Source organism: Sciurus carolinensis, unplaced genomic scaffold (genome assembly GCF_902686445.1).
Source record: "Sciurus carolinensis unplaced genomic scaffold, mSciCar1.2, whole genome shotgun sequence".
Classification (NCBI taxonomy): domain Eukaryota; kingdom Metazoa; phylum Chordata; class Mammalia; order Rodentia; family Sciuridae; genus Sciurus; species Sciurus carolinensis.
This window is the reverse complement of record NW_025920578.1, coordinates 6,738-34,331: the sequence shown is the minus strand read 5'-3', so window position 1 is coordinate 34,331 and position 27,594 is coordinate 6,738. Positions and strand designations below refer to the sequence as shown.

At 43.3% G+C, this 27,594-nt stretch overlaps 1 pseudogene; it reads right to left on the bottom strand.

The window, feature by feature from the left end:
* Nucleotides 1–520: 520 nt before the first annotated feature.
* On the bottom strand, nucleotides 521–27,348 carry LOC124975848 (tetratricopeptide repeat protein 28-like; annotated as a pseudogene).
* Nucleotides 27,349–27,594: the final 246 nt, after the last annotated feature.

Here is a 27,594-nt window from a genome sequence, read left to right as displayed (position 1 = left end):
CCCGTCGCGCCTTCCTGAGCCATGCGCCGGGGCCGCAGGCCGCCACAGGCCCCCTGCACGTCCTGCGTGCAGGGGGAGAGGACCGCCATGTTACCACTGCAACACCCAGAGGGTTCTCGGGAGAGCCTCTGAGGACCCTGAGGTGGACCGGGAGTGTTCCCTGTGGAGACGGGGAGCGGCTGGTCGGGAGCTCAATACTTCTTAGGACTATCCACCATTTCTCAGTTGATGACTCTCCCACCGACCCAGTCCCAGACTCTTTTCGGGCCCTCCAACGTACTCACAAGTCCTTGATCACGACCACCTTCCGGGGACCTCCGTCGCATCGCCGCCGCTACCTCCTTCTAAGACGCTTGCGCGGTCCCGCCTCCCAGCCACCGCTGCGCCTGCGCGGTCCTTCCTCCCTAATCCGTTGCGTCCGCACGCCAGTAGGGCGCTAACTCCGCCCAGTTGTACACCCCACCGCAGGCGTGCGAGCCCTTCCCGGTAACTGCTGGGAGCGCTGGAGCGCCAGTGCCTTTTATTGCTCCTGCTCCATCGTCTCAGACGCCCTTGGACTTTCACAGTCCTCAGCTGCCGAGGGCGCTGGAGGCTCGTGTGCAGCCCAGGCTTTCTGGTGTTTCAGCTGCTTCCCTGAAAGGTTTTGTGGCTATCAGTGCTGTCCTCTAACTGCTCTAAGAGGAGGATCTTCTAAATTAAGGTGTAAATCCTGAACAGCAAGATGGCAGAATAAAGGATGTCACTTTCCTCGCTGCTCTGCAGGTTGAAACCAAGAAAGGCAACTTCTACACAAGGTGAGTGAACCAAAAAAAAAAAAGGGGGGAGGGGGAATTTACTGGAACAGATACAACCGTTTTTAATTTTGCTTTAAAATAAATCTCTTTTAAAGAAATGAAAAATTGGGGAAAAACTGTTTTGTCATCTACATATTGTTTATTCAGTACTTAGTGTATGCTGGGTGTTCTAAGTGCTTTGAATGCTTTAGCACATTTAATCCTCTAAGCCAACACATGAGGTATAGGTACTACTATGTATTTTAAAAGTGAATATAGTGAGAGATAGAAAGGTGCTTGCTAACTCGAGTTTAGTCAGCTAGCCAGAACATAAACTCAGGCAGTCCGGAACCATAGCCTGAGTTTTTAACCAGTCTACTGTACTGTCTCCTTAAATTGGCTATCACCTGGCATAGCGGGTATTAAAGGAGGCAAACTTGCATGATCTTGACTTTAGTAAGACTGCTTTTTAAGAATGTTTGCTAAAGGTTTTTGGTAGCTTCCTTTATTAAAGGTGATCTCTTTCTACTTTGAGTTTTGTCATTATTTAGTGTTGTATTTTGCAAAATGTCTTTTCTAGTTTTTTGAGATAATGTGTGTTATCTTTTGTTAGTTCAATGTGTTCTGTAACTAGATTTTCTAATGTTGAGCTGTCTTGTATTTTCAGAATAAACATTGGATAACAATTGTTTATATTTATTTTCTTTCTCATTTGTCAGATGATTTTAGGTTAGGTTTACTTAATAGTTCTGGACAATAAGATTGTGAAGATGAGAGACCTTTATAAGTAGTACTGATTTAACCTCAGTTGACAAACTAATGCCTAACACTTATTAGTATAGAAGAATGACATCTGTATAAGATATTTATTTTTTGCTCAACAGGGATTTTTAAAAGCACTTATCTAAAAATAAATCCAGAAACTGTGAATCTTAGTATATAGACATTATGGTATTTTGGAATTTGTAATCTAATGATAATTTGGGTGTATTTATGTATGGGAGTGGTTAAGGGAGGTAATTTGTGACTCCAAAAGAGTGGGAAGTTCTTATCTAATCAATAATTTAGTAAAAATGATAATTTGATGCATGCATGTTTTATTTGGTGTTTTGAATTGAATTTTTTTTAAGTTAAACTTTCTGTTTTTTTTGTTTTTATTGCTTAAAGCTTTCTTTGGTTGTTACATTAGAATGTTTTTGAGAAACCTACATTATTGTCTTTCTGAACTTCTCTTTCCTTGTGTATTCTCATTTGTGATTATAGTCATGGATCACTTAACAAGGATACATTTTGGTAAATACATAGTAAAGTGATGTGTTCATTGTGTGAACTTCATAGAATGTATTTACATAAACTAAGATACATATGACGTCACTAGGCAATATCATTTATGGGGCCATCAGGGTAAATGTGGTCTATAACTAAAGGAAATGATATTACACTGGGCACATGACCTTACTTAGGTTTTAAAATCAAACTTTCTTAAAACATTTTTGAAGATTAATATGTTGAAAACAATTATTTAGTAAAAAGAGATATGAAACAAAGAAGTTTGTCAAGTAACCTAAGAAATCAGTGAATTTAAAATAATTATTATTGCATTTGAAATGAAATGAAATAAGATAATTAACAAAAATTCTAAATTTGAGAAAAATACAATAAATACTTATCAGATATAATGTATAAAAATGAGAAAACAACTATTGTGTAAAGTGATTACATCTAATAAAAACTAATAATTTATAGAATTATTTGTAAGGTATATTAGTTTATATTTTCTCTTCATAAAATATATGTTGACCCACCCATAACACTTCCAATCACTTCTAAATTTCTTATGATTTACATAAGGACAAATTGGCTTCTATCCTTGCCACATATTCAGAAATGCATTTGTTCTTAATTATAATGTGATATGTACTTAATGTATGATTTTTATTGAGCTTTTAAATTTTTCAATTTTTTTCTTTTTATATATGACAGCAGAATGTATTTTGACATGTCATACATACATGGAGTATAACTTCCCATTCTTGTAGTTACTTATACATGATGTGGACTTTATACCAATCGTGTATTCATATAGGAACATATAGTAAATTTATGTCTGATTCATTCTACTGTCTTTGCCATTTCAAACCCTCCTTCCTTCCCCTTATGTCCTCCTGTCCAATCTGATGAAACTACACACACACACACACACACACACACACACATGTGAGCACACACACACCACCTATTGTGAGTCAGCCTCCACATATCAGAGAGAACTTCAGCCTTTGGTTTTTTTCGGATTGGCTTGTTTCAATTGGCATAGTAGTCTGCAGTTCCATCCATTTGCCAACTATCACCATAATTTTATTCTTCTTCATGGTTTATGTTTCATCATGTATGTGTACCACATTTTCTTTGTCTGATCATCTGTTGAGGGGCACCTAGGTTGGTTCCTTGGCTTGGCTCTTGTGAATTGAGCAACTATACACACTAATGTGACCAAGTCACTGTAGTAGGCTTGTTTTGAGTCTTTGGATATATGCCAAGGAGTGGAATGGCTGAGTCAAATGGTGGTTCCATTCCGAGTTTTCTGAGGAACCTCCCTACTGTTTTCCAGAGTGCTTGTACTGATTTGCAGCCCCACCAGCAACATATGAGTGTACCTTTTCCCCAAATCCTTGTCGACATTTATTGTTGCTTGTATTCTTGATAATTGCCATTCTGACTGGGGTAAGATGCAACCTCAGTGTAGTTCTGATTTGCATTTCACTAATTGCTTGTGATGTTGAACACTTTTTCATATATTTGCTGACATGATGTTTCTGCTTCTGTGAAATGCCTCTTTAGTTCCTTTGCCCATTTGTTGATTGGGTCATTTGGGTTTTTTGGTGTAGAGTTTTTTGAGTTCTTTATATACCTGGAGATTACTGCTCTATCTGAGGTGCAGGTAGCAGAGATTTTTCCCCCAGTCTGTGGGATCTCTGCTTGTATTCTTGATTATTTACTCTGCTGTGAAGCTTTTTAGTTTGATACCGCCCCATTGATTCTTGATTTTACCTCTTGCACTTTAGAACGTGTTTTTTTGTTTTGTTTTGTTTTGGTTTTTGGTGGTGGTGCTGGGGATCAAATCCAGGGCTTTGTGCATGCTAGGCAAGCACTCACTCTACCAACTACCTATGTCCCCAGACCTACTTTAGGAATCTTGATGAGGAATTTGGTTCTTAGGCTGACATGATGGAGAGTTGGGCCTCCTTTTTCTTCTAATATGTGCAGAATCTCTGGTCTAATTCCTAGGTCCTTGATCCACTTTGGGTTTTGTTTAGGGTGAGAGATAGATATCTAGTTTCATTTTGTTGCAAATGAATTTCCAGTTTTTCCAGCATCATTTGTTGAGGAGACTCTCTTTTCTCCAGTGTATGGTTTTGGCACCTTTGTGTAGGATGAGAAGCTGTATTTATGTGGTTCATCTGTGTGTCTTCTGTTCTATACCATTGATCTTCATGTCAATATTGATGTCAATGCCATGCTGTTTTTGTTACTATAGCTCTGTAGTATAATTTAACGTCTGGTTCACATTTCTCCCTAAGCATTTCATTGACTATTCTGGACCTTTTGTTTTTTTCAGATGGATTTCATGACTGTTTTTTCTATAGATTGTTCTCTCTCCTAGGCTTTGGTGTCATCCTCACCTGCATATGCTGGTCACTTCTAGGCTGGGTTCCAAAGGTTGTCTATGCAATCTCCAGAGGTTCCTGTGCTCTCTCCTCACTGATATTCTGCCTTGTTCTCCTAATGCTCAGCTATTTATTGCCTGCAGAATCCACTGGTCTCCATCAAGTTTTCCTCTGTTTCCTGTCCTGGAGACACTCAGGGTTGTTAACTAGGGGAACTGCAGAGTTCATTATTTTGTTTCCCATCTCTTGAGGTCAGTGAACCCAAGTATCTGGACAACTCTTTCTTATGTTTTGTCCTCTGGTTTCAGACAGGACTGTAAACATGGACACTGTTACTTCAAATTGGCTGGAAGCATGTGATTTTTTAGTTTTTTTGTTTGTTTATTTTTACAAAGTTTTACTCAGTGGAGAAAAGCTCGTCTTTTCAACACATAGTGGACACATTGGATTGCCAGATGAAAAAGAATTAAGAAAGAAAGAAGGCAGGTGCAGTGGTACACCTGTAATCCCAGTGGCTCACAAGGCTGAGGCAGGAGGAACACAAGTTCAAAGCCAGAATCAGAAAATTAGTGAGACCCTAACCAACTCAGTGAGACCCTGTCTCTAAATAAAATACAGAAAAAGACTGGGGATGTGCCCAGTGGTTGAGTGTCCCTGAGTTCAATCCCTGGTAGAGAGGGAGGGAAGGAGGAAGGAAGGAAGGAAGGAAGGAAGGAAAGAAGGGAGGAAGGAAGGAAGGAAGGAAGGAAAGAAGGGAGGAAGGAAGGAAGGAAGGAAGGAAGGAAGGAAGGAAGGAAGGGAGGAAGGTTGGTTGGTTTTAAAATAGAATGTAGACCATTACATTCATTAAAATTGGTTCCCAAAGGATCATCCATGGACCTAAATATAAATTCCAAATTCATAAAACTTAGAAAGAAAAACAGGGAAAAAGTTTTTTTTTTTTTTTTTAACTTTGGGCAGGTAGTCCTTGCATATGTATGACCCCCTAAGCAGCATGAAAGAAGCAAACTGGACTACATACCCAGCAATTCAACCCCTATATATATACCCCAAAGAATTATTGAATAGACACTTGTTTACATTCATAGCATCATTATCCCCAATAAAAAGATAGAAAACACCCACATGTCCATCAACAGAAAACTGCATAAATACATTGGTCATACAATGGATATTTTCATCTATAAAAATAAATGAAATTCTGATACATAGTAAATATTGATGAACCTTGAGGAATTTATGCTAAGTGAAATAAGCCAGTTCCAGTGGACAAAATTTGTATGATTTTGCTTCTAGAGGCACCTAGAATAGACACATTCCTAGAGAGAGTGGAATTTAGGCTCCCTGGGGGTGACAGGGAGAAGTAATTGTTACTGGTGTACTCATTCCCTAGGCCTGCCAAATAGGGCAGACTGACTGGGCTTTTTGTTTTTTGTTTCTCGGCACCATGGTTGAATTTGGGGTGATTAACCACTGAGTCACATCCCCAGTTTTGTTTTGTTGTTGTTGTTTTTAATTTTGGGACAGGGTCTTGCTAACATGAACTTTCAATCCTCCTGCCTCAGCCTTCTGAGCTGTTAGGATTACAGGTGTGTGCCACCATGCCAGGCAAAACTGAATGGTTTAAAAATAAGAGACTTATTTTTTCACAGGTCTGGAGAGTAAAATTCTCAAATCTAGTTGTCAGATTCCCTCTTTGCCGTCCCTCTGTGCATGTCTGTGTCTGTGTTCAAAGTTCCCTTTTATAATGCTCTACCAGATTAGGATTACCCTGACAACTTCATCTATATCCTTTATTTTTTGAAAGATGTATGTTAAAATCTCTAAATATAATTATGTTTGGCATGTTTCCTATACATTGTGTCAATTTTTTTGAAAAGTGTAGCTTGTACCTTTTTTTATTTTTTTTAATTAGATGTTTGGATTTTTTTTTATTACCTCATTGTTTTATTCTACATTTTTAAATTATTTTTACTTAGCTTTTAATTTTTTATGGACTGCATTTTGATTCATTGTACACAAATAGTGTACATAATCTCATTTCTATGGTTGTATACCTTGTACCATTATTTTGTTTTTTATTTGTGATGCTGAGAATGAAACCCAGTACCTCATACATGCTAGATGAGCACTCTACCACTGAGATATGACCCCAGCCCATATTCTATCAAATTTTGATTCATATATTTTAATTGTTCTTCTTAGTTATACATGACAATACAGTGTATTTTGACATCATAATACATGGACTATAACATCCCTTTCTTTTGGTTGTACACGATGTGGTGTTACACTGGTTGTGTATTAATATATAAACGTAGGAAAGTTATGTCCGGATGTTCATTCTACTGTCTTTCCCATTCCCATCCCCCTCTGTCCCCCACTCCATCCTGTTCCACCTGATGAACTTCCCAAAATACCTCCCTCACCCAGCCTATTATGAGTCAGCATCTGCATATCAGAGAGAACATTCGGTCTTTGGATTGGGGGATTGGCTTCTTTTGCTTAGCATTATAGTTTCCAGTTCCATCCATTTAGCAGCACATGTTGTAATTTCATTCTTCTGTATGACTGAGCAATATTCCACTGTGTAAATGTACCACAGTTTTTTTTATCCATTCATCTGTTGAAGGACACCTAGGTTGGTTCCATAGCTAAGCTATTGTGAATTGAGCTGCTATAAACATTGATATGGCAGCATCACTATAGTATGCTGATATTAAGTCCTCGGGTATATGCTGAAGAGTGGGATAACTGGGTTATTCCATTCCAGGTTTTCTAAGGAATCTCCATACCGCTTTCCAGTGTGGTTGCACCAACTTTCAGTCCTACCAACAATGTATGAGTGTACCTTATTCCCTACATCCTCACCAACATTTAATGATACTAGTACTCTTGATAATTGCCATTCTGACAAGAGTGAGTTGGAATCTCAGTGTAGTTTTAATATGTATTTCTCTAATGTCTAGTGATGATGAACATTTTTTTCATATGCTTGTTGAGTGATCTTATTTCTTGTTCTGTGAAGTTTCTGTTCAGTTTCTTTGTCCATTTATTGATTGGGTTGTTTGGTTTTCTGTGTTAATTTTTTTTAGAATTTATATATCCTGGATATTAATGCTCTATCTGAGATGAAGGTGGAAAACTTTTTCTCCCAATCTGTAGACTCTCACTTCATACTTTTAATTTTTTCTGGTGCTGCAAAACATCACAGCATCAGTATGATGGAATCCAGTTTACTGATTTTTTATTTCACTTCTTGTGCTTTAGGAGTCTTGTGGAGGATTTTGGTTCCTAACCTGACATAATGGAGAGTTGGACCTATTTTTTCTTCTAGTAGGTCCACATCCATGATCTTCTTTCAGTTGATTTTTTGCAGGGTGAGATATACAGGTCTAATTTTATTTTGTTACATATGGATTTCAGTTTTCCAAGCACCATTTACTGAAGAGGCTATTTTTCTCCAGTATACATTTATGGAACCTTTGTGTACTATGAGATAACTGTATGTGTGTTGGGTTGTGTATGTCTTCTCTTCTGTTCTCTTGGTCTACATGTCTGTTTTTGTGCTAATGCCATTTTTGTTACTTTAGCTCTGTATATAATTTAAGTTCTTGCATTATGATGCCTCCTGCTGCACTTTTCTCACTGATGATTTATTTGGCTATTCTCAGCCTCTTATTTTTCCAAATGAATTTCATGACTGTTTTCTCAATTTCTCTGAAGAACATCTTCATATCATTTATAAGAATTGCATTAAATCTGTATAACACCTTTGGTAGTATGGCCATTTTGACAATATTATTTCTGCCTGTCCAAGAACAAGGGAAGTCTTTCTAGCTTCTAAGATTTTCTTTAGTTTTTTTCTTTAGAGTTCTGTAATTTTCATTGTAGATGTCTTTCACCTCTTTGTTAAATTGATTCACAAATTTTTTCAGGCTATTTTGAATGGGGTAGTTTTCCTACTTTCTTTTTCGGTTGAATCATCACTGATATATAGGAATACAATTTATTTCTGGGTGTTTGTCTTATATTCTGCTACTTTGCGGAATTCACTTAGAGTCCTAGAAGTTTTCTAGTGGAGATTTTGGTTATTCTAATTATAGAATAATGGTGATGACCTCATCTTACCTGGACTATATCTACAGCTAATCTATTTTCAAATAAGTTTACATTCTGTGTGATACTAGGGATAATTTATTTTTCTATACTGAGTATTTAACCCAGGGGCACCATACTATTGAGCCACATCCCCTTCTCTTTTTATTTTATTTTGAGGCAGGGTCTCACTAAGTCCCCCAGCCTAGCTTTAAACTTCCATGTTGCTAGGATTACAGGTGTGTGTTGACATGTCCAACTTCAAAAACATCATTTATTTTTACTGAATTAATCCTCAAGAGGGGCATATCTGAGAACCTATTTGCCTCCTCTCAAAGGTCAACAATTAGTGGAAAATGAAACCAGATTTCATGACATCTAGTTTGATAAGAGAAACTGGATGAAATTTTACCCATCCTCATGTGTCTGTGCCTGTGCTTGTGCTTTAAAGAATCTAGATGCTTGTAATTTGGAATTTGAAAGTTTCAAAACAATTTCCCTTTCAAAATGAAAAATAATTTTCTGTTGGTAGTAGCAGGGGTGCCAGTCCTGTGGACCAATTTTCTATGTTAAAATCTTCACCTTGTCTTGACCCTGAAATTAGATTCTCACTTTGTTACCTTAAGGGACTCTAAGGTAACCAGAAAATTTCTTTTATGATATTTCTAGCCTCTGGAAGCATTACTGTGTGCAATTCCAGGTCAGTTTTATAGAAGAACATAACCATATTCCACTCTCGGTTTTCAGGTGTAACTGTTGTGTTTGAATTTTGTTGATAATTTTAGGCCACATCATCTTGATTTGGTTAGATTTGTTTTTCTACATAAGCATTTTAAACATAATTTCATTCAGAAAAATAAAATAATATTGGGCTGGGTCTATAACTCAGTGGCAGAGCATTTGTCTAGCACATGTGAGGGACTGGATTTGGTCTTTAGCACCACATAAAAATAAAGGCATGCTCTCTATCTACTACTACAAATTTTTTTTCAAAGATTGTGTCAACGGGCAGTGTTCTCTCTTTTCCATGATCAGTTGAGGACATATTCCAGGTTAGATATAAATAATATTTCTGCTCTATGTGAACTCTGAAGATGGGGCCAGTGGATCCTGAGTGCTTCTCAGGGACCCTGGAACATCCTAGAAATTTCCTGAGTCATGATGAGTATTATTGTTGATATACTATCCTTTTATGATGGTCTAGAAAAGACAAATTCTAACCTTATGCTTCTTTTCCTTCTGAACAGTTGCTTCCCTTGTGTTTCTGTTCTGATGTGGCTTGTTCATGCATTCAGGCCAGTAGCCTCATTGTGCTGTATGAGACAGAGGTCAGTTGTCACATGTGGCTATTTCTATATACATAAAATTTGAATTCCAGTTCACATTCATTCCTGATCCTGGTAACCACATTCCTGTTGCTCATTAACTGAGCTACCTGTGCTGTGTGTTGCATGGCTACTGTGGTCATCAGATTTTTATCATGCAAAAAGTTCTATTGAAAAGTCTTCTGTGGAGAGGTGGTGACCCCTCTGAATTCACCTTTACTATTTTCTCATGGTACTATGTAACTTGCTGTGATAATCCCTGTGTTTAAAGTAAATTGGTAGTTATTGTGATACATCTTAAAGTTTAATTAGATGCAGATCAAACATTTAGAAGACCTTGTAGGTCATCCTTTTTACTACATGCCAAAGAAATCAGAATCGACCACTGAGTTTTGCATTATGGATGTAGCTGTTGATGTTTTGGAAGCACAAACCTGATTTGAGGGGCTGTTTTGAGAGAGAAGAGGAAGGCAGAGTTGGAGGCATTGAGGACAGGCCAGTCAGGAAAGAGAGATGAAGTAGTTTGTGCATGGGGCACAGGTTGGGGAGAATGTGCACCATATAGGCTGTTCATGTGTTTGGTTCCTCTGAGACGGGAACCTACTGATTCAGGAACCAGGGGAGCAGTATTAGCATCCTGTCCCCAGGAGATACAGGAGTGGTACGAACCTGTAGAGGAATGGGCCATGGCAGGATACACATGGGATTTTATTTATTTTATTTCATGTCAGAGTGTCCAAGACAAGAGGAGAATGGGAGATGACCTAGACCCTATGACATATATCCTCTCAGCTCCTGTGCCCAGATCTTTTTCCCTGGCCATGGTTTCTGTCTTTAGCCATTTTGACTCGCTAGCCTTCCCCTGCCCATTTCTAAACTGCGTCCACAGTTAGGACAACTTGGTCATCACCAGGGAGAGGATGGTGCCTGGTCCTGCAGAGGGGCCTGGTATGGGGCTTCTTCAGGGACTTTCCCAGTCTCTGGAGTCTTTCTTCTCTTCCTTCGACTGCTGTATTCCTCTGTCACTCTGTCCTGCTTGTGACCTTACTGACCTCACTGACATTAGTTCACATTACCTTTTGGCTCCTGGGTTGCCTTCATGAGGAGAGGGAGTGATGGGCGTTCACAGATATTCCTGAGGTCTGCTAGCACACAGTGTCCAGTCTTGCTGCCTGCTCTGCTCCTACTCAGTCAGCCACAGCCAGCACAGTAGAGACCTCAGGACAGTGGATGCCTGGGACCCTCTCACCCCAGGGCTGGCCAAGGCAGGTCTCAGGAGGGGATGAGGGGCCAGGGGGTCCTTGTTGGCTAGTTACTGGACTGTAAAGATTCTATGTGTTCAGGAAATAATGGCATCTAGGTGAGTACACTTTATTTTATAAACTTTTTAACCCTTAATTTAACTTTCTGATTCTTTTTTTTTTCTTTTTTTTTATTATAAAATTGTAAACAAATGGGATACATGTTGTTTCTCTGTCTGTACATGGCGTAAAGGCATACCATTTGTGTAATCATAAATCTACATAGGGTAATGTTGTTTGATTCATTCTGCCATTTTTTCCCTTCCCCCTCTCCCCTCCCACCCTTCCCCTCCATCTATACAGTCCTTCCTTCCTCCATTCCTGCCCCCCTCCCTAAACCCAACTCCAACCCCAACACTAACCCTTCCCACCCCCCATTATGTGTCATCATCCACTTATTAGCGATATCATTCTTCCTTTGGTTTTTTTGAGATTGGCTTATCTCACTTAGCATGATATTCTCCAGTTTCATCCATTTGCCTGCAAATGCCATAATTTTATCGTTCTTTATGGCTGAGTAATATTCCATTGTATATATATACCACATTTTCTTTATCCATTCATCAATTGAAGGACATCTAGGTTGGTTCCACAATCTGGCTATTGTGAATTGAGCAGCTATGAACATTGACGTGGCTGTATCTCTGTAATATGGTGATTTTAAGTCCTTTGGGTATAGGCCAAGGAGTGGGATAGCTGGGTCAAATGGTGGTTCCATTCCAAGTTTTCTAAGGAATCTCCACACTGCTTTCCAGAGTGGCTGCACTAATTTGCAGCCCCACCAGCAATGTAAGAGTGTACCTTTCTCCCCACATCCTCGCCAACACTTGTTGTTGGTTGTATTCTTGATAATTGCCATTCTAATTGGGGTGAGATGGAATCTTAGGGTGGTTTTGATTTGCATTTCTCTTATTACTAGAGATGTTGAACATTTTTCCATATGTTTGTTGATTGCTTGTAGATCTTCTTCTGTGAAGTGTCTATTCATTTCCTTAGCCCATTTGTCGATTGGATTATTTACATTCTTGGTGTAGAGTTTTTTGAGTTCTTTATAGATTCTGGAGATTAGCGCTCTATCTGAAGTATGATTGGCAAAGATTTTCTCCCACTCTGTAGGCTCTTTCTTTGCATTGCTGATAGTTTCCTTTGCTGAGAGAAAGCTTTTTAGTTTGAATCTATCCCAGTTATTAATTCTTGCTTTTATTTCTTGTGCTATGGGAGTCCTGTTGAGGAAGTCTGGTCCTAAGCCGACATGTTGAAGCTCTGGACCTACTTTTTCTTCTATAAGATGCAAGGTCTCTGGTCTGATTCCGAGATCCTTAATCCATTTTGAGTTTAGTTTCGTGCATGGTGAGAGATATGGGTTTAGTTTCATTCTGTTGCATATGGATTTCCAATTCTCCCAGCACCATTTGTTGAAGAGGCTATCTTTTCTCCATTGCATATTTTTGGCCCCTTTGTCTAGTATGAGAAAATTGTATTTATTTGGGTTTGTGTCCGTGTCCTCTATTCTGTACTATTGACCCACCTTTCTATTTTGGTACCAATACCATGCCGTTTTTGTTACTATTGTTTTGTAGTAGAGTTGAAGATCTGGTATTGCGATACCCCCTGCTTCACTCTTTCTGCCAAGGATTGCTTTAGCTATTCTGGGTTTTTTATTCTTCCAGATGAATTTCATAATTGCTTGCTCTATTTCTGTAAGGTACATCATTGGGATTTTAATTGGAATTGCATTGAATCTGTATAGCACTTTTGGTAGTATGGCCATTTTGACAATATTAATTCTTCCTATCCAAGAACATGGGAGATCTTTCCATCTTCTAAGGTTTTCTTGAATTTCTTTCTTTAGTGTTCTGTAGTTCTCATTGTAGAGGTCTTTCAACTCTTTTGTGAGATTGATTCCCAAATACTTTATTTTTTTCGAAGCTATTGTGAATGGGGTAGTTTTCCTAATTTCTCTTTCTGAAGATTCATCGCTTATATATAAAAATGCCTTCGATTTATGTGCATTGATCTTATATCCCGCTACTTTACTGAATTCACTTATGAGATCTAAAAGTTTTCTGGTGGAATTTCCTGGTTCCTCTAAGTATACCATCATATCATCAGCAAATAGGGATAGTTTGAGTTCTTCTTTTCCTATTCGTATCCCTTTAATTTCTTTGGTCTGTCTAATTGCTCTGGCTAGAGTTTCAAGGACGATATTGAATAGAAGTGGTGAAAGAGGGCATCCCTGCCTTGTTCCAGTTTTTAGAGGGAATGCTTTCAGTTTTTCACCATTTAGAATGATATTAGCCATGGGTTTAGCGTAGATGGCCTTTACAATGTTAAGGAATGTTCCCACTATCCCTATTTTTTCTAGTGTTTTGAGCATGAAGGGGTGCTGTATTTTATCAAATGCTTTTTCTGCATCTATCGAAATAATCATGTGATTCTTGACTTTAAGTCTATTGATATGGTGAATGACATTTATTGATTTTCTGATGTTGAACCAACCTTGCATCCCTGGGATGAAACCCACTTGATCATGGTGCACTATCTTTTTAATATGTTTTTGTATGCGATTTGCTAAAATTTTGTTTAGAATTTTTGCGTCGATGTTCATTAAGGATATTGGTCTGAAATTTTCTTTCCTCGATGTGTCTCTGTCTGGTTTAGGAATCAGGGTAATATTGGCTTCATAGAATGAGTTTGGGAGAGTTCCCTCCTCTTCTATTTTCTGGAATACTTTGAGAAGTATTGGAATGAGTTCTTCTTTAAAAGTTTTGTAGAACTCGGCTGAGAACCCATCTGGTCCTGGACTTTTCTTTGTTGGTAGGCTTTTGATGACTTCTTCTATTTCATTACTTGAAATTGGTCTATTTAAATTGTGTATGTCCTCCTCGTTCAGTTTAGGCAATTCATATGTCTCTAGAAACCTGTTGATGTCTTCGAAATTTTCTATTTTGTTGGAGTATAGGTTTTCAAAATAGCTTCTAATTGTGTTTTGTATTTCGGTCATGTCTGTTGTGATATTTCCTTGTTCATTCCGAATTTTAGTGATTTGGGTTTTCTCTCGTCTTCTCTTTGTTAGTGTGGCTAAAGATTTATCAATTTTGTTTATTTTTTCGAAGAACCAACTATTTATTTTGTCAATTTTTTGTATTGTTTCTTTCATTTCAATTTCGTTGATTTCAGCTCTCAGTTTAACTATTTCCTGTCTTCTACTACTTTTGGTGTTGGTCTGTTCTTCTTTTTCTAGGGCTTTGAGTTGTAGTGTTAGGTCATTTATTTTTTGAGTTTTACTTCTTTTATTAAATGCGCTCCATGAAATAAATCTTCCTCTAAGTACCGCTTTCATAGTGTCCCAGAGATTTTGATATGTTGTTTCTTTGTTCTCGTTTACCTCTAAGAATTTTTTAATTTCCTTCCTAATATCTTCTGTTATCCATTCATCATATAGTAGCATATTGTTTAATCTCCAGGTGTTGGAGTAGTTTCTGTTTTTTACTCTTTCATTAATTTGTAACTTCAATCCATTATGATCTGATAGAATACAAGGTAGTGTCTCTATCTTCTTGTATTTGCTGACATTAGCTTTGTGGCATAATATATGGTCTATTTTAGAGAAGGATCCATGTGCTGCTGAGAAGAAAGTGTATTCGCTCTTGGTTGGATGGTATATTCTATAAATGTCTGTTAAGTCTAAATTATTGATTGTGTTATTGAGATCTATGGTTTCTTTGTTCAATTTTTGTTTGGAAGATCTGTCCAGTGGTGAAAGAGGCGTGTTAAAATCACCTAGTATTATTGTGTTATGGTCTATTTGGTTTCTAAAATTGAGAAGGATTTGTTTAACATACATGGATGAGCCACTGTTTGGGGCATAGATGTTTATGATTGTTATATCTTGCTGATTTATGCTTCCCTTAAGCAGTATGAAATGTCCTTCTTTATCCCTTCTAACATTGGCTTGAAGTCCACATTATCTGAAATGAGGATGGATACTCCAGCTTTTTTGCTGAGTCCATGTGCATGGTATGTTTTTCCCCATCCTTTTACCTTTAGTCTATGGGTATCTCTTTCTATGAGGTGAGTCTCTTGCAGGCAACATATTGTTGGGTCTTTCTTTTTAATCCAATCTGCCAGTCTATGTCTTTTGATTGATGAATTCAGGCCATTAACATTCAGGGTTATTATTGAGATATGATTTGTATTCCCAGTCATTTGGTTCATATTTAAAATTTTTGACACATCTTGGTTCCTCCTTTATTTGACAGTTCCTTTAGGATAATTCCTCCCTTTGCTGATTTGCTTCTTTGTTTTTTATCTCTTCCTCATGAAATATTTTGCTGAGAATGTTCTGTAATGCTGGCTTTCTTTTTGTAAATTCTTTTAGCTTTTGTTTATCGTGGAATGATCTTATTTCATCGTCAAATTTGAAGGTAAGTTTTACTGGGTATAAGATTCTTGGTTGGCATCCATTTTCTTTCAGAGCTTGAAAAATGTTGTTCCAGGCCCTTCTAGCTTTTAGGGTCTGGATTGAAAAATCTGCTGATATCCGTATTGGCTTCCCCCTGAATGTAATTTGGTTCTTTTCTCTCACAGCCTTTAAAATTCTGTCTTTATTTTGTATGTTAGGTATTTTCATTATAATGTGTCTTGGTGTGGGTCTGTTGTAATTTTGTGTATTTGGAGTCCTATAAGCCTCTTGGACTTGATTTTCCATTTCATTCTTCAGATTTGGGAAATTTTCTGATATTATTTCTTCAAATAGATTGTTCATTCCTTTGGTTTGTTTCTCTAAGCCTTCCTCAATCCCAATAATTCTCAAATTTGGCCTTTTCATGATATCCCATTGTTCTTGGAGATTCTGTTCATGATTTCTCACCATCTTCTCTGTTTGTTCAACTTTGTTTTCGAGGTTAAATATTTTGTCTTCAATATCTGAAGTTCTGTCTTCCAGCTGTTCTATCCTATTGGTTATGCTTTCTATGGAGTTCTTAATTTGGTTTATTGTTTCCTTCATTTCAAGGATTTCTGTTTGGTTTTTTTTCAATATCTCTAACTCTTTATTGAAATGATCTTTTGCTTCCTGAATTTGCTCTGTTAACTGTCGATTGGTGCGATCGTTCAATGCCTGCATTTGCTCTTTCTTCTCATCGTTTGCTTTCCTAATCATTTTAATTATGTACATTCTGAACTCCCTTTCTGTCATTTCTTCTGCCATGCTGTCGTTGGATTTTATTGATGTAACATCTAGATTTGTTTGGGGCATTTTCTTCCCTTGTTTTCTCATATTGTTCAGGGATCAGTGGGTCATTAAGATATTGCAGATTTCCTCTATCAACTTATAATGTCCCTGAAGATTGCTAGTATATCCCCTCTTATCCTTCAGTAGCCTGAAGTCTTGGAGGAGGTTGATAATGCAGAGCTCCACGAAGAAGCTGCCTCTCTAGGTGTGGTAACCCTCAGGTGGCGTATATTCCCTGCTAGTGGGCGGAGGTGCCTCCACTTGTTGACCAATGGTCATCCAATGGGGAAGTAGACTGTGGTCTGAGGCAAGGCCTGTTTGTGCCTATGTCTCTGGCTTTACCGTCCCTGTGGGAAAACCTCCCCCGGCCGGGAAGAGTCACTCGGTGGGGACGTCTCGCTAGTCAGTTGCCCTCCTACAGGTTCCCCTCAATCTACAACTACCACCTGGGCTGGGCTGTCTTCTTCTGCAACGATCCCAGGGGCCCGGACCTACGTCCTGGGCCTGGGAGCCTCACCCTTTGCAGGCGAGTCTCCTTAGGCTGCCTCTCCCAGAGAATCTGCCCGCCGCCCTGGAAACTTCGCTCCGCCCCTAGGCGTGTCTCTGTGCGGCTCTTCCAGCAAGAAGCCACCTAGCTCCTGGGACCCTGCTCTGCACCAATCGCCTGGCTATGCAGCCCCTCCCCTGAGCCACCACCTGGAGCCCCGTACAATAGCTCGGAGACACAGAGACCCGCCACACACCTCCTCCTCCGGACAGCCGCCCGGTTTCCGACGCAGTCACTAGGAATCCAAACAACTCACTTCGGGTCTCCTCCTCCCGCCAACCACCCGTGGCCCTAGGCAGTCACTCCAAGTCCAAGTGACCCGCCCTGTTCCTCCTCCTCCTCCTTGGGGTAGCCCCCCAGGTGTTCAGGAACGGTGGCTCCGAGACCAGGTGACTCACCACGCTCCTCCTCCAGGCAGGCCACCGGTGTTCAGGAGCGGTTGCTTTTAGTCCAATCAGCTCACCACTCGCCTCCTCCTCTGGCAACCGCCTGTGGTTCTGATGCAGTCACTCCCAGGCTAAGCGTCCCCTGCTCTCCTCCTCCAGGCAGGCCACCAGTGTTCTGGAGCAGCTGCTCCGAGTTCAAACAGCTCATCACGCAGCTCCTCCTTTGGCAACCGCCCGCAGCTCTGATGCAGTCACTCCCAGGTCAAGCAACACGCCGCGCTCCTCCTCCTCCTCCGGGCAACCTCCCGGCATTCAGGAGCGCTCGCTCTGGGTTCAAACAGTTTACCACGCAGCTCCTCTTCTGGCAACCGCCTGTGGTTCTGATGCAGTCACTCCCAGACCAAGCGTCCCGCCGCGCTCCTCCTCTTCCTCCGGGCAGTCCCCCGGCGCTCAGGAGCGCCCACTCTGAGTTCAAACAGCTCGCCATGCAGCTCCTCCCCAGGCAGCCACCCGGAGCCCCAGCGGCTGCTCGAGTCCAAGCGCTATGCTGAGCCGCCTCCTCTACGATGATCCCAGTTGTCCGTGTTTACCGCTCCAGCGGGGGGATGGGCGTCTCGCCGAGCAACTCCACTTCACAAATTCCCTGCGTTCCGGGGCTACCGCCCCATCCGGGACGCCTCCCCAACAGGAGAGACTCACCTGGCAGCTTTGAGTTGGTCCCAAGTCTCTATCTCCTCTTTTGAATCTTGCGTCCTGGAGCAGCGTGAAATGCAGCCGCCCTCTAGTCCGCCATCTTGGCCCCAACTTTCTGATTCTTTTGTATTTGTTTGATTCTATTTATAACAACATAAACTCTTAGCAGATATTTGTGGAATGAATGAATGAATGACTTGAAATGATAGATAAGAATCATCAATTTTTCTTGATTACATACAAATTTTATTTTATTTTTGCATTTTTGGTTCAAAAAGAAAATATTTGTACTTCAAAAACTTCTGTACTCTTTTGGCAAAACCCTGACAGACAGGTCTTACCTAACTAAAGGGTAGATTCTGAGTTCTGCTTCTGGGATGTAAAGTTACTTTATAATTTCAAAACATTTTATTTAATATAAGTATATTGGGGATAATTATATAGAGTATTATTATTCTTTGAAGCTCAAATGCACAATTGCTACCCATTTAATAAATATCTCAAGACTGGATGAAATTCATTTCTGATAATGCAGGATTATAAACCCAAAACTATAGGGCTAAGCAAATGGAGAGAAACAGGAATGCTACTTTTCAACATAAAGATTTGTCCTTCTATGAACCTCCTCTTCTTCTGAGCCTGGCAACCTGCAAATGGAGAATAGTAATACTCTATAATCCTGGCAGGGTGAGAGAGGGACAACTGCCTGGATAGGTGGGATGGAGAAGAGGATCTGGGGGTCTAAGTGTAAAACAGGATTATTTGTATTCCACTGTGTAAATTTTTAGATTTCTCTGGAGCAGATAAGAAATGTGGGTGCTGTAGGGAGAGCTGGAGCACTTCCATTTAAAGAGTAGCTTGATGGACAGGGAGACCTGGGAGTTGCAGAGTGAAGGGTGGCCACTGCTCACTTTGAGAAGTGGGGCTGCTGTACCCAGAGCTCACCTTGGGCAGGGATGAGCTCCTAGACAGGTTGTGGTGAGAGTCAATGGCTGGCTCTTCTGATGGGAGAGGACAGGCCTGCTGAAGGTGTGAGTTTCTGAGGCTCTGGAGACCAGGGTGCTTGGGGATGCCAGCACATCTTCCTGGGTCTTGCCCGAGACCCTCGGGTGCACTTCTCTGGAGGCACTCTGCTGCAATGAGGTGACTCTGCATCTCTTCCAGTATTTTCTGGGCCAGCTCCTGCGCATCCAACTTGGGGCAGCCATCCTCCTGGGACTTTATTGTGCTCTCTGGATTCTTTCTGGACTGGTCCAGCTGGCCCATGTCTGAGCTTGTCAGCTTCCTGACCTTTTGGAAGGGTGAGTTGGGGCTGGGGATCAGAGTCATCTTCACTGGAGAATTGAGAGTGCTAATTCTCTCCTTGGAGTTGACCAAGACCTTCAACCCTACAGCTGTGTCCCAAAGGGCTGCTTGGGATAAGAGGAGAAGCACACCTCCCTGCCCTCTGGGTAGAGTGCCAGGGCTAGGTGCTGATGATGGAGAAGCTCTATTCCTCCTCATCCTTGCTGCCCATGGGGCAGACCTGGATGGACAGCTGGCTCCTTGACAGGGTAGATCTCCTGGCATAAGCATGGTTGGGCCTTTTGTAGACCTGTCCCCCTGGTGCCTCAGCCTTTTGAGCCACAACCCTCTGAGCCACACCTGGACCTGGAAACTAAGCTCATGGAGGAGGGGATGGACCTCAGGCTGAGCAAAAGGCACAGGTGCTCCATGGACAGTTAAAATGTTACATGGTTTCCATTTTTCTTTCAAAATTACAAACATCCTTAGAAAGCTAACAGGAAATTATGCAAATACTACTTATGTACAAGTGAAATTCATGTTACAATCCTGAAAAGCAAAAGCACAGTTGGAAAAAGAAGTAAGTCTTAGGTAGGGACAAAATTACCCTAGGGAAGCCACAGTCACACCCTTGAGACTGTCTCCACACATCTTCTTGTCACCAGCAGAAGGACCCACATCTCCCATCCTGCTCTGACCTGCGACTGAAGGTCAGCAGGGTCCTCTGAGCTTATTCCCACACCTTCCATTTACTACAGCAGGTCCTGGTGGTCCCAGCAGACCCCGGGAGTCACCCCCCCCACCACTGCTCCTCAGCTACCTCTCCCCTGCACTTGCAGGACCACCAGGAGGCCTGCACTTTCAGGCCCAGCATTCACTCTCAGTCCTGGGGTGGGGCACCCGCTACTGTCACTGCTCCCTCTTGTCCATTTGAGCTTTGAACACGAGGTGCCCATGGGATGCAGTACTGCTCCCTCTAACCTGCATGCATCTGGGTGTTTCCATGCATCGTGACATCTCCACACTGCCTTCTCCCTGCACTCCACTCTTGTCACCTGCCACAGTACAGAGTGGGTCCAAGCTAGTCACCAATTCCTCCTGTCGCTTTCCTGACCAGCAACAACAGGGCATCCCTGGCCCTTTCCCTGCTGTGAGGCACGTTCTCCAGCAGAGGCTGTGGGTTCTAGCGCCTGCACTGCATGCCCACATAGCAGCCAGCACTGGCTCTGCAGACCTAGAGAGCACACTCCAGTCAGGTGTACCTTCCATGTCTGGGCACCTGCTCCTGCCAGGCCTATGGGCCTTCCTTGCCCCATGGAGGGACAGGCCTGTCCTGTCACCATGTTCTGTGGGCTCCATGGCACCCTCTCCCTGACCCTGCTTTTCCTATGGCATGTGTTAGCCCCTCAGGCCTGCTACCTATATTTCAGTTGTCTGGCTCCCACAGGTTCGAATTCCATGAGAGAAGAGGTTTTTGTTTATTGCCTCTTTGCACAGTGCTGGGATGGACTGTTCTGCCACTGAATGCAGCTGTGCTCCTTGCTCTTAAACAGTCCCTAAAACAAACATGAAAAAGATGAAAAAGTCTCATCACTTCTCTCCCATTTCCCAAAATGCAGCTAGGAGGAGTGTGGCAGGACCTCACAGAAGGGTCTTACCAAAGAGAGACAGCAGTGACTGCAGGGTGAAGTGCATGGTGCACCAGTTGGCCTGCTTCCCAGTCTTCAGGATGACTTCCTCCTGCCCAACCTCCCAGAGATAGAAACCTGGAGAAACCGATGCACAGAGCTGTGTCCTTAGGGAGGTTCATATGCTGGACAGGACAGAGCTGGTGCCAATGTACTGCTTCACATTGGCAGAGTGGGTCTGAGGGCAACTGAGGCCTCCCTGTCCCTGTCTCTGAGAAGGCTCCTGCTGCTGAGTGTGGAGCTGCTGCCTACCCTCTGCTTTCTCTCACAGAGCTCTGGTCACCTCCTGCACTGAATCAGGCTTTTGAGCACTGAGGTCAGGGCTTAATGAGGCTTCTAAACATTTTGATCTTTTCTGTTCTTTTACAAAAAAAAAAAAAAAACAGTCTACTTAGATTATCTAGAAAAACAACATGGGATACTTCACTCAGCATTGGGGCCCATATTTAAAGCTGGTGCTCAGGAAGGTGGAGGGTACTCCTGGGCAAGGACAGGGTCCTCACACGGGCTTCTTGTCTGTTAGCTGTGATCTTCCTGGCTGAGCCACCCCACAGGGAGTTCAATCTCATGCCAAAGCCCTGGGTTCTGCTCCCCAACTCCCACAATCCTAAGAAGACCCAGAGCAGCACAACCACTGTTATGGAGCTTCCTGAGCATGAGGCTGACTGCTGAGCTGTTGACACTGCAGAGAGACAATTATAAGAGCCATTACAGCAGGTGCGGTGGCACATACCTGGAGTCCCAGGTACTTGGGAGACAGGAAGAACACATGAGTCCACCATTTCAGGGACATCTTGAGCAACAGAGAAGGACCATTCTCTTAGGCATTCAACAAGGTCCTCTCCTGTCCCTGGGAAGATGCCAAACTCAGACATGTGGCCTATGACTATCCAAAGACAGGGACCAACAGGCAGGATGAAGGGCCTGCAGGACTTGAGCATTGCATACCTTGACCAGCCTTCCTTGGAAGATCACATAGCTCCAACTAAAACCCTCAAGAGGATTTGTACTGAGCCCCCAGGGGAATGGGCACCTAGGATCCCATGCCCTCTCCTCTGATATGGCAATTTTAAAGTGACAGTGTTCTATACACAACATGGCCACTGTCTGAAGTCTCTGGTTCAGGACTGCACAGCCCTCTGAGGGGAAATCTCTTCCTGTTTTGTTCTTCCTCAGAGATCCTTACACTTGTCTGACACCACTTTTGCCTTTGGACCAAGGTTCCCTGGAGGAGTCACTGGGTATTCTAGTCACCATGGGATATTGTTCTTTCTGAACTGGAGAACAAATAATCCATGAAAGCAACAGGAAGGTCTCAGGGAGTTCAATCAGCATTTTAAAATGAGTAATCAGTTATATAAATGTAACATTTCTGTTTCTAAAACCTCTACTTTTACCCAAGTATCTTAATTCATTACTCCCATAGAATGGTGTCCACCCACCAACACCCTGTGTAGGACCAGCAGAGCACTGTTCTGGATGCCTGGCATTGAGGTGCTGCTCTCTGCCCAGTGCTTAGTCAGCAAGCAGACCTCGAGAACCCCAGGTGAACCTAGGCACCCTGACTCCAAGAATAAACCCTAGTCTCAGTCCCAGAGCCAGCAAGGGAACTCTGTGCTCCTCTGGACTGTGCCCTGTGACACAGCTGGCATCTAGTGTTACAGGCAAGGAGTAGAGCACAGAAGGCTGGGGACTCAGGCTGCCTGGACCTGTATGGCCATAAGTTCCTCCTTTACTAGAAAGGCGTGGTCACCTCTCATGGCCCACAGACCTCTATCACAGTTTATGACCTGTCACACAGGTGAAGAGAACTCTTCAGGCCTGGGCCTGACTTTTCTCAATCTTGCCTGTGATACCTGCTGACTACATCTGTGTTTATCTAAATGGACCAGATTTACCTTTTTTATTTCAGGAGACTTTTTTTCCCCAGTACTGGGGATTGAACTCAGGGACATTCAACCACTGAGCCACATCTCCAGTCCTATATTTTATTTAGAGACAGGGTCTCAGTTGCTTAGTGCCTTGCTATTGCTGAGTCTGGCTTTGAACTAACAGTCCTCCTGACTCAGTCTTCCAAGCCACTGGGATTGCAGGTGTGCCCTACCATGCCTACCCAGGAGACTATGTTTTAAATGCACAGAAAAAAAGCAAGTAGCACAACTTGTGAAGGCTGCTGGTGTCATAAAGGGGCCTGAAGCCCTGGGTCCCCTTCACCCTTGAAAGAAACCATGTGTCTGAAAACACAGAGCCAATCCCATGTTGAGGGGAGCTGAGAGCGTCATCTAGAAAACAGGTTAGAAAATAGAAAAGAGGCCCAGTACTGAGTGCCCAGGTTCACAGGCAGGAAGAAAAATTCCCCTTCAGAACCTCAGTGTCTTGATAGCTGGTATCTATGGCAGTGAGGTCAGTCACCATGGACTGCCTGCTCTCTGCTGCCCCATGACAGCCCCTGTTCTGCTACCTGGCTATTGCCCCTGCCTGGGTCTTTCTGTCAACACCCCATGTCTCTCTGAGGCCTTCCCTGAACCCTGTCCACCTCCAGCCAGTCACTAAATGCTGATGTGCCCCTTCAACTGCAGGTGCTCTGGGACACAGTTCTGATTGGGTCTGCCTGTCCCCTTCCGCAGTGGGATGGCACCAGGAGAGCAGGGCAGCTGTTCTTTTGCTCACAGCCACATCTCAGGAACTGGAACACATCCCTGCACACAGCAGGTGTTCAAGAGAAAGTTGTGGGGTACAGCCTCCCAGGCAAGTCACCAGGCACTTGGGGGGATTGGGGGAGGAAGACCCGGGACTCTTGGGGGCTTCATCAGCAGATGTACCTTCTGTAAATAAGCTGCCATAGAGTCAGGAACTGGCCAGTATGTTAGGGAGAAGAGCCACAGTGAGCCTCCTGTACTGAACAAGTGCCTGAAAGTGCAGCACTAGCTGTCCTGGTCCCAGAAGGGTGTCTCAGCAAGTCTTTCTTCCTCCTAGCTCCCAGCAGCCAGTGATAGACAACACTGTAGCCACGGTTCTGGCAATGTGACTATAAGTTTTCTTTATCTGCTAATCCTGGGTGACTCTACAATGACTGGAAACCAGCAGGTTCCTAGTAAGGTGATGTGGACAGGGGAGGTAGGTGATGTCATAATGCAGGGAAAGGAGACAAAGCTGGAGGATGGCCTGGGAATCATGTGGTAGCAGCAGAGTCTCTACACTATAAAACATCACCTAATAAAGCACTGAAGTAAGACCCCTAAGAGCCTCCCCAACAGAACCTGGAGGAGAAGCAAGTTAGTCAAGAGTGCTGTGTCCTATGCAGTGCTGCCAGGAATTTGTGGCATCTTGGGAGCTACCACAGGTGAATAGTGATGGAGATCTGAATGGGAACTGGTACAAAGTTCTGCTCTTTCTCACCAGAATGGAGCTGCACCAGCACCTGGTGGAGCTGAGTGAGGGAGATAGACATGAGCACCTGGCATACCCAGCCTCTTCACCTCAAGTCCCTGAGTTGTCCTTGTCTGCTGTCATTGTCACGATCCTCTTCCCAAGTGTGTTTACAGTGTTTTATGTTCTTCTTAAGGTGCCTTCCTGCTTAGCGCCTGCTGTCTTCTGGGGCAGCAGGGCCCAAGTATATGGGGACAAAGGTCGCATGGCCTCCTGGCACCTGGCTCTACTCCAGTCTCTCATCCCCCATCACACACAAAATTCACACAAAGAAGAGGCCATAGGAAAGGAAGACCAGGTTAGGGGACTGGTGACCTCCTTATTTACTCATGCATTTCATTAAAGCCATCTTCAGGAATTGAAGTTCATGGTGAAAGGAGTATCTTGGTGCCCCGGCACTCAGGGAAGAGACCTGGCCCACTCGAGAGTCCGGTGGTCCAGACTCTCATCTGTCTGTGATCTCTACTTCTTGTGTGTCCCCAGTGTCAAAGTTCGTTCTACCCCTGCTGCTTTAGTGAACTTAAAAGGTTAAATCAAGGGAATAGAGGTGTGGAGCAGGAAGGGGCAGGGGCAGCAGAGGAGGGGAGCCAGGGGCAGCACTACTGGCCTCAGCTGAGTCCCCATAAGACAGGCAGCAGTGCAGCAGCAGGAAAACCCAGGTGGGGTGGGAAGGCAGAGTCTTCCCTGAGGACATCTGCTACTTAAAATCGCACTTATCATTCCCACCATATTTTTAACAAACTTCAACCATCAGATTATAAGAAAAAGAGAGAGAGAGAGAGAGAGAGAGAGAGAGAGAGAGAGAGAGAGAGAGAAAGAGAGCCAAGCACAGGCTATTTGCACAAGGAGCACATGCTGCTACAGGAGGTCCCAGCTGAGGAAGAGCAAGAGCAGTGAAGATAAGCATGCCCAGGTCAGGGTCCTGGGGCAGGGCATGCTGCACTGAGGGGTTCCAGAGGGTTCCCTAGGGGCTCAGGAGACCTCCCTGTGGCCCCAGGCTTCCCCTGAAATCATAGAATGTGACAACTGGCTTTTATGAACCTCACGTGCGCTTGGTGTGGGTCTAGTTATCCCTTTCTGTGGTGCACAGACTTTTAGGCCTCTGGAATTCTGGGACTCGTGACATAAAGTGTTCTGGAAGTGCCTTCCTTGTGCTATTCACAAGCAGATGGAACAGCTTCCTACAAAACGGGCAGGGACTGAAGGGAGTGGCCCATGGGCAGGTTTCATGTTCAAATCCTGGTCTGGAACAGCCACAGGTCAGAGGAGGCTCCAGACCTGCTGAGAACCCCAGTACTTGCTCCAGACAGGACATCTTCATTTCCACATAGAAGTGTTTCTGCTGAAAGTGAGCTGCTGGCAGGATCTCCGGTACAGTGCTGACTGTTCTCTCAAATGATTACACTTCAAATGGACCAGAAAAACTGTTCTGTGCTGTTCAAAGTCTGCTCCCCCACCCAGAAGCCCGCACATACTGTAACCCTGGGTTAATTCTAGACATCACTGGCCACAAGGAGAATGAGTGGGCACAGAGACACTCAAGGCTATTGGGAAGGACCTACATGATGTTAAGAATTCAATCATCCAAATCCCTGAGTTAGATCTGCATCATGCTCAGAGCAAGCACTAAAGGAAAATTTGCTAAGCAAGTTTGACTCACCCATTGCACTGCCTTGGTGGCTGTTTAGTTTTAGGCATGAAACATACTTTAATCAAAGCCCCTATGTCCATCATGTGGGCTGGAGTTGGTGGCTGGAGATGGTGGCTATGACACTTGTCAATCAAATGAAAGAGTTGGGGTGGGCTGAAAGGGTGCAGGAGAGCACTGAATGGCTAGTTCAGGAACTGCCCTAGACTACAGATGACAGGCTCTGAGAGTGTCATTGGAGGTGCTCTGTGCTATGATGCTATTAGGACCTACCCTTGCAGGGCCAGCCTGTGCCTTTCCCTACTGATCATTCAGACAGAAAAGAGCAATGAGACTGCATGACTTGTAGGTCCTGTCTGGGGTCAAATCACACTTTGTGCCTCAATTTGTCTCAGCCATCTGGGATCCACTTACCCAGCTGATTGGCTGCTCATTTGTCTCTGAGGCTGCGATGAATTTGTAGGTTGGAGGGCAGGGTTGGGAAGACCTCTACCAAGACAAGGGGCAGGAGTTATCCAGTGGGGCCTCTGAAAACACAGTCCTGCCACCTTCCAGGGGAGAGAGTCCCAATGCTCAGCATTGGTGACATTTTTCAAGCTTGGACCTAAAAGAATGTGTTCACATATGACTTGGAGAGAGTGGTCTCTGAGGAAGCCTGACCCTGCCACAGTCCTCCAGTTGTAGTCACAGACCCAGCAGCCTGCTTCACTCTGGCTGCCTGAAGCTTTGTCAGAACCATGGTTGCCAGTGACAGTAAGAGTTGGGAGTAATGCCTGCCCAGTGCCACCTCATGTCATCCCAGAAGAGGCCAAGCTGGGTTGGGACTGCTTAGCATGGGCTCTGCTTCATACAGATAGGATCCATTGGGTGAACAGCCCATGTCTGGCCCATATCAGCAGCAGGAGCTGGGTCAGGGACTTTTATCATTTCTCAGAATGAATTGCCCTTCCTAGCTGCGAGTCCCAGTTTCCCCAAGAACATAGGGACCATGGTTACCCCCTCTTCTGCCCCTCTGTTCACCAGGGTCTGACAGTCCTGCACCCATGGGACTGGAGGTTGTTGCTGCACTTCTGGAGCCGGTCATCCAGGTCGGAGTTTAGGAAGAAGACAGATGCCTGGAGACCACTAGCTGGGGGAGTCCAGTCAGAAACCCACAGTGGTGAGGAAGGCCTGCCAGCTGGGGATGCTGCCCTCTTTGTTCTCTGCACTCTGTTGTGAGGTATACATGGAGTTGCACTTCCCATTTTGGATACACTGCAGGGACTTCTCCACCTGGCAGGACAAGGGAGAAAGTCAGAGACCTGAACAGGCCTGGATTTTCTCTGTGTGTCTATGAGGGAACATGGAGCCCCCAGGGTGAAGCCAATGCAGGGCTGACTGCTGCAGCCTGGGTGGCACATGGGGCCAGGCCTGAGGATATGATGCCAGGTGTTGGACAGTCATTTTGCAAGAGGGGGTGGTGAGATCAGAAGGGTCTGCTCATGAGAGCAGCTGGACAGAACAGAATGAAGTTTTTTT